General features: G+C 41.6%; 1 protein-coding gene across 2 annotated transcripts in view; it reads right to left on the reverse strand.

Moving 5' to 3' along the window:
- The window catches only part of LOC117956670 (nectin-2-like), a 273,954-nt gene that overhangs the window by 111,942 nt on the left and 153,642 nt on the right, over nt 1-8,370 (reverse strand). The gene's annotated exons all lie outside the window — the stretch shown is intronic.

Genomic DNA, 8,370 nt, shown 5'->3' on the forward strand with positions numbered 1-8,370 from the left:
TTCTAAGAGGATTCTCTGCAGGAATATGAGAGAGAAAAGAGGTCTGGCTGAGATAGTGTAGGATTTGTACAAGTGGATTCACACTGGGCTTAAAAAAGGAGAAAAGAAAGTGTCAAACAAGGCACGGAGAAATGTTGAGCCTGGAGCTGCACTAGGCCAGCTAATGTTTTTTTTTTCCTTCCTGTAAGTTGCACGCTGATTTTTCTTTGGGGTGCAACAAGAGCAGCGGAACGCAGAACAGCAGGGAAATTTGAACCCTTCCTGTTTTTATGAAAATAACTGCCAGGTTCTGCCAGCACTTCTGGCAAACACAGCAGCGAATGCCAATCAAACAATCTGAGCTTGGCTGAAATGAGCACTGTGTGGGCTTACGTGCCTGACCAGAAGCAGTGAGGGGATGGCTTTTCTTTTTTTTTCTTTCAATGAAATCACATCAAACAATAATCTGCATGGTGCTGGCGAGTAAGAGTAATGTTAACAAAACCAGTGGGGGGGATGTCAATATAAGCGAGCCAGGGTTGGAAGCATGGGATTCATACAATTTGTCCATTCTGATGGTGTAGGAGGAAAAAGAAGAGAGGAGATGAAAGAAGAGAGGAAGTGCAAGGAGAGAAAACTAGATGGAGGATTTTATAGAGGGACGGGAGTAGAGAGCAGAGTTAAGATTTCAAAAACTCTCTTGCACTGATCTCACATGGGGATGCAGGAGGGTTTTGCCAGGGTGAGACAGACGTGTTGGGAGAACAGGCGGGGCTCTTGGGCCAGTATATGATGTCTATATTAGGGGACAGTGTCTGGTGACATCCAATTGAAGTCACAGAAGGCATTAACGGTGAGGAATCCAACTTTGCCTGTCCTAGTTCTTCTTCTCTCCAATATTACAGACTGGCAAGGACATACAACGTGTGAGCCAAAATGTTATTTATATTTATTGTGCCATTTGTATTTAGACCTTAGTGGTTACTGTATTTATCAGCAGACTGGGTTAGAGACAGCTGAATGACGGCCTTTTGTGGTGGCTGTCATTCTTCGGTTAATAGCGTGCTGTTAATATCTATCATTCTGTAATGGGTTTAAAGAACAATTCTCCCACAAAAGCCCATTACAGCCGGCATGTTCATTTTTCAATAAAGCATGGGTCACATGCAGGAGCGGCATGATTATCCTCCAATCTCAAAGTCCAAAGAACAACGGAACAGTTACCCTTTTGTGAACAACATCTAGAGACAAGGTCAGTACGCTAGGCAAGCAAGAGAATGTACTGTACATCCTGGCTATTATTTTTTTAGTTGGAACATTGATATTTACAGTATATATACACAGTATCCCCCGGTTTTCACCGGTTGTATAAGACTTTTTAAAACATTTTTTTTAATACCATTAAGAATAAAATGTAACACTGGCTAAAGTATGCAGGATATTATGGAATATTGGAAAGGATTTTAGGCTATACAAATAACTGTTTACCAAGTACCTGTACTAAATGCAATATGTTATTGTAGTACTGAATACATACATGCTTTGTGATGAAACAATAAAGGACTTATTTAATCTCAAGAAAGGACAAAACACATGTACGTAGACCAGGTAAACCCCACCCACCCTGCTGTCGATTTGATTTCGCCCTGCAGCTCGGTCTGGAAACCTGCCCCTTTCAATTCTCCTGCTTCAGTTCACAATTTTGCAGGAACCAATCACAAAGTTGCTTATCTACCTGCCACGCTATTGGTGGGTTTAACACGATAACGATAGAGAAGCGACCAAGCAGCTTCCTGTTTACAATCAACATAAGAGCCACCGAATGTCACCGAAGCGCAGCAAACCTGTTGACGCTGTCACTTCTACGTCACGCGGCTCGTTGGTCTGATTGGTTGAAGGACTTTCCAATTGCGCCCAGAGTCATTTGCACTATGCCCGCTGGTCCCGCCTCTTGTGCAGAGAAAATACAGAGCGGACACCCCAGACCAATGTCAAATCTATTGTATATCATCTACATGTGATAGCCAGACTAAAATGTAAGACCTTTGTGAACAAAATTTAAGACTTTCCAATGAAATTTTTAAGTCCTTATTTTTCATATATTTATATTTAAGACTTTTAAGAGCCCGCGGGTACCATGTATAGAATTAATTTAGTAACATTAGTAACATATACAGAATTCCTTCCATCTGCCAAGTGACATAAATGTTACGTAATTATTAGCTTGCTAGCAATCGTGTAAACGCCGAAAACCCTTCTGACTGCAGAACGTGTTTTCTTTGGTGGAGGAAAATCTGGCAGGTCGCCTTCAGCTAAACGCTTCAAAATACACTCTGCCATCTCACTTTTACAATGCTGTGAGTGAGGTCACTCTCATAGTCTCTTAACAAACCGGGGAGGTCCAACAGTTTTTAAAGGGCGGACTCACATGCTCTTCTATGTACACACCGCTAGCCTGGCTACCAAAACAGAGAAAAGAGAACACACACATTATATCTCTTTGCATAGAAAAATGTTGTTTTCTGCTACACTGATATTCAAAATATCATAGAACCTTTAAAAGGTGTTGGCACTCGTGTTTTTGAACTTTGGAAAGAGCCAGGCTGTCTGGCTCTTTCCTTATCCTTTTCAGTCTTTTTTTGCAAAACTAAAAGGTAATGGCCTCCTGGCTCCGGCTCCAGCTCCACATTTAATGTAAGATTGATATTGATCTTCTCAATTTACTCTCTATCATCTTGGCAATTCATTCATCAGCGTATTTTCAAAACTTTCCAAATATTCCTTTTAGGATAGGCCTGTTTCTTGACCGGCCAGTTCTTTTTAATATAACATCAGGACAAGTCTAACTTTGATTTAATTAAATTAGATGTTACTGTGAAATGGGCCCATTGGGTTAATCATGGTAACCAAGTCCCAATGCAAACAAATGGGAGCAGGTGATGTGCAACACAGAAGTCAATCATGACACCATGTGATGACTAATGCCTTTGGAAAATGTTAAAAATTCAATTATGTGCAGGAGAAAACCCTCGATTATCAGATACAAGGTTGCTGCAGGCTTTTACTGACATCCCTTATTACAACCTAGAAACACTAATGGATCGTGGGTTTGCTCTGACAAAAATGTGCCATATCAACACCAGTGTCAAATCCTTGTCAACCGCCCAACGAGACGCTTTGGTAAACGCTGTTCTGTGAACATATTTTCTGGGTGGAAAAAAAGTGGAAAAAAAGCAGAGAGACTATCGTTAGCAAGAAAATAGGCCATGCTTGTCATCCTTATTTCTCATCAACAGCAGCAGCCTGCCTGCATTAAGAAGCACGGTGATAAATGTCAAAGAGAGAGGCAGGGGAGCTTATATCAGTCTCTGTATTAGTGTCATGTACATGGATGAGATTAGGGGGGGGGGAGAGTGAGAGAGAGAGGGGCCTGTAAAAACTGTTACTACTACAGTTAGATTCATTGCGGTAGGGATAATCTAAATGAGAAGATTTGGGATGTGAGAAGGCAAGGTGGAAAGAGTGAAAAGGGTGGAGAGAGGAGAGAAAATAGTCTACTGGCATGAAAATACGGAAATCTTTTGTTGATCTCCTTCACTACTTCTCTCCTTCGTCTTTTCATGCATCGTTCCCAGAAAGTGAAATCCGTCCTGAAAACACAGAGAGCTGCTTCAACAGTCAAGTAACAAGCCAGAGGCGGTGACTCTAAAAGCTCCACAGTAGGAATTCTCATTAAATGCAGCTTTTGGTCAAGGACAAGACAAAAATGTACCCACAAATAAAACTCCAAACATCAAAACACCTTATACTTGAAGGCATAATACAAAAGGACGAGTCATCTCTCCTTCGCAAAGAGCACCCACTCAGACAGAGGAGTCAACTTTCTGTATCCCACTGTATAGAACTTTGAAATGTTTCGGAAATCATAAATGACCTTTAACAGCAAACAACAGTAACAGTAAACTATTTTTATAGAGTCTTTATTAATGCCTCTGCCCAGGATTTTTTCTGTGAAGTCCCAAAATGGTTTACAGCAGGTAGATGGAGCTGAGGAGCACACGTTCTGAACTGCGCCGCGCCTGTTAAGTGTATTGCTGTGAAAGAGATGGTTTGTATTCGCTTTCTGGTTCCAGCTCTGAAGTTAACATAGAAATTAAAGTGGTATTAATCATTTAAGTCTGTATCTCATGGCTTGTTTTTGACCTGTGCGCGTGGGTTTGTGCACAGAAATGTCTCAAATGATCAACTCATGCATAAACAAACAAGTGGCACTGTAAAGTTAATAATTACTACACATTAAGTACCAGCATGTAACATAAAACACAGCTTCTGTCATTTTGACTGAGGTTTAAGGAATGCAAAAGCTAACATGACATTGTAATAACATCTGATGCACAGTTAAACACTAAAACTCCCAACGGTAGCCGTAACAACCTGGGACTTTAATTCATACAGTCACAGTGAATTCACATTAATTTAATTAATTAACAGCATAACTTATTTTAGCAAGCAAGACTGCCAATCTCAGTATATCAGTTTACAGTTTAGTTTACTGTTTAAAGAGGAAATTCTTCAAATTAAGAAGTAATGAAGTTACATTTAATGGGGCTTTTAGTTAGTTGGTATGCCAACATTTGTGCACTAACTGTTGCACCATAATGAAAACATTTGATATGCAGCTTCTCTTTATATCTCCTCTGTATAACTACAGAAAGCTCTGCAGACACACAACCATGCAAGCATAATTAGTCACATTCTCTTTACAAACACACACAGCCACACATCTATACACACACACACACACTGTATAATTGATTAATGATCTAAATGTCTCTCCATTCACTCATACACACAGATTGCCAGTATTACACCAGTACACCAACACACACACACACACAGCCTGTTCAAGCCCTAATTTTCACACACACATAATTTGCCCCAAAAGCAAAGTCTTACACAGCCCCTCCTGCATCCAACCACTGGTGTTTCCATGACGATTTCAATCACTTCCTCATGCAACCCCTCGATGCCGCAGTGAGGGAGGAAATTTCCTGCCTAAATCATCCTCAATTTTGTCTCCTCATCACGGATTCTAGCCGGTGCTTTTCATCTCCGGCGCTCTCCCCTTGCTTTTCATCAGCGTGGAAATAATCAGAGGGTGGTAAAAAAAAAAAAAAAGAAAAAAGGAAGAACTAAACTGTAAGCCACACAAAAAAGAGACAGAGAATGGGAGAGAGAGAGAGCGCGAGAGAGAGAGAGTGGGGAAAAAGTCACAATGACTTTTTTAAGCATCTTGTTTTTGGCATTTTTCTTGGCCCATTTAGCCTCGCTATGCACTCTCCTCTGAGACTCTCCGGATTTTAAATGGATGCTTTCTGAAACAGAGCAAGCAGATGGGATGCAAACTAAAGAGCGCAGACAGACGGGAAGGAGACAGAAAGAAAGAGAGAAAGGGAGGGGGGGAAGAGGGGGTGGATAAAGGACTGGATGGATGAATGGACGTGGAGATAAATGGGTGGATTCATCTCTTTCAAGCTCATTACCCCTTTTCACCTTGAAAGCTCATCTGCGCTGCTTTTTTTTCCTGCAGAAAACACATATTCAAACTTACAAAAGGCACGCGCGGGAGTTGCATCTATTTGCATAAGAACACACACATCCACGCAATCCACACACACCCAGTCTAATTAAGTTCTTCCTATTCTGTGGCACCCTGCAGGGGTTATGAACTTCAGGAGGTTTCCTAAGTGCCTCCCGACCTTCCACTCTCTACGCTCATTGAGCATCCAGCTGCTGCACGCACATTTGCTTATACTAACACTCTTACTTACGAAAAAAAAACACTCATACACACACACACACACACACACACACACACACACACAGCAGATTTTTTCCCCAACTCCTGGCTCAATTCACCCTAATAACTACCCTCAGCCTAAAGCGAAACCGAAATTACAGCCTGTACACACACATTAGTGCAAGCTTATGCTCATGTACGTACACAAAACATCAGAGTACGAACATCTTAACTCCTATTTGACAAGCTTTTAACAGCAAATATGTGTATTAACACTTGACATGTAGCTTTGCTTGCGCGCACGCACACTTGCGCGAGCGCACACACACACAGCGTCTCATTATCTTTGTGGGGACCCGGCATTCCCTAGCCCCTAACCATCACAACTACATGCCTAACCTTAACACTTACACTCACCATAACCATAACCTAATTGTAACCCTAATCCTAAAACCAAGTCTTAACCCTATAAAGCTGTGGGGTCCAGCATTATGGCCCCATAAAACTGTCCGGACCCCACAAGTATTCTGTATTTCCAGTTTTTGGACGGACACACACACACACACATATACACACACACACACACACACACACACACACACACACACACACACACACACACACACACACACACACACACTGACCCAACACCACAGGAATGTTAGGGCCTCAGAGGGAATGAACTCCAACAAAGGGTTTTACTGAGCGCAGATTAACTGTATGGTTGTAAAACTCAGCCATAAAAACACACTGCAAGGCAACAAAATGGAAGCAACAGGACTGGATATTGATTTTGGGTACATTCGCTCACACCAGTCAGATGAACTCAGAGCCCAATATTAACCGCCTGCGGTGTACGTAGCAGCGTACAAACTGAAAGCGTTACCAGCCTTAGCTGTAGCTGTGCAGCGACAGGGCCACCGTTAAAAAAACTAACTGATTCTTATTCATGACTGGGCTGAGTAAACTTACTGCAAAGAGGAGCATCCTCAACTATATTCAAAATATGTATCCAATCTCGGATAATGTACGTTCAAGGTCAGGTCGCGCTTTTCAAATGGCTCAATTCATATTGAAATGTTAACTTAGTATTTACTAGGTAGTGCAACATAAAAGGCATTCATTTGACTGGCTTTCCTTTTCTTACTTGTGTTGAAAGGGTTTAAATCTCTTTGAGCCTTATGGAGATCAAAAACAGGGGCTCACCGGGAAATAATGATCATATTTTCAATCCAAATCTTCTGTTGCATAGATGCATAGTTGTATGGTTGTCTGCCATGGTAACATTCATCTCCTGAGCCCACACACATATCCCAAGGTGTAATGAAAAAGTCTACTCAGACAGCAGATGACATGATTTTTCTACCTTCAACTGCATGATTATACAGGGCTGTGTGACATCCTCAAGCAGTGGATAATTAGGTTGGCATGGAAAATGTGTGTCCCATGTAAGATCAGTGCTGTGACCTTAAAAAGGTCTGAGAGCCTCGGGATCACAGGATGTCTTGTAACGCTGTCATGCTGGGCCGTAACTGTCTGCAAGGCACAGTTCTACAATTACCCTTTAAATCTTATTACAGGTAGAAGGCTGCAGTCAAGTGGTGCATGCATTTTGTAACTCTGATTTAATCAAACCCAGATTGCTACTTGCCAAATGAGCACTTACTACCCACCGAGCCAGCATGGTGGCCTGTGATTACCGAAATAAACCCGTAATATGAAAGAAAGGAGGCTTGTATCCAGATCTCTGCCTGAGGATGCAATCACACCTCCGTTTTCCCTCCCTTCTTCTGATGACAAGAGCACCACAGCTTGTAAACACCAAGTCACAAGACTCTTAACTAGTTTATTGGACAGTTTTGGGAAGCAGGCTTGCTGCCAGGTTACAAAATTACTGGAAAAGGAGTGAATCAAATCCAGTAAAAGTGGAGTTTCTTGCCATAACTCCCTCTCTCCTTGAGGACACATGAAGAAACAGTATTGGTCCAAGTTGCCTTTTCCCATGGGTTAAATTTGTTAATGCTCAGCGGCCAGAGGTGACATCAGTATTTAATTCACCACAACATTAAGTTATGGATGAAGTCTTACCGCTGGAACACACTATGTTCTCTTAACATGCTGCACCACATGGCTTGAATCAACTCATATTTCCGAGAGTTTTGGGTAGAGTTTTAACGGCACTGTCTTCACCTACAAAGCCAAACCAACCACAATTAAACAGTAAAAATGTCACGGGTTTAATAAAATGTTCCAACCGTGTGTAAATTCATCTCAGATTTGAAAAGAATCAAATGACCTCGATGATTTAAAACAACTGACTCATTTGAGCTGTTCATTATTTGAATGATGCCATGAAGTTATGACTGTGATGATGGATTGTATTTCTTATCCTCAGTGCTCACTTGAAACTTTGAATCAACGGAGATGATAAAACATAGCCCCCGTCAGCCAGCCATGTCCACATAAAGAAGCATTTAATGCAAATCTGTGGCGATCCATCATCCAACTGTGGAGCTTACTCATTGCTTGTGTGAACAAGTCACTTTCTCACACACACACACACACACACACACACACACACACACACACAC

This window comes from Etheostoma cragini, chromosome 14 (assembly GCF_013103735.1).
Source record: "Etheostoma cragini isolate CJK2018 chromosome 14, CSU_Ecrag_1.0, whole genome shotgun sequence".
Lineage (NCBI taxonomy): Eukaryota > Metazoa > Chordata > Actinopteri > Perciformes > Percidae > Etheostoma > Etheostoma cragini.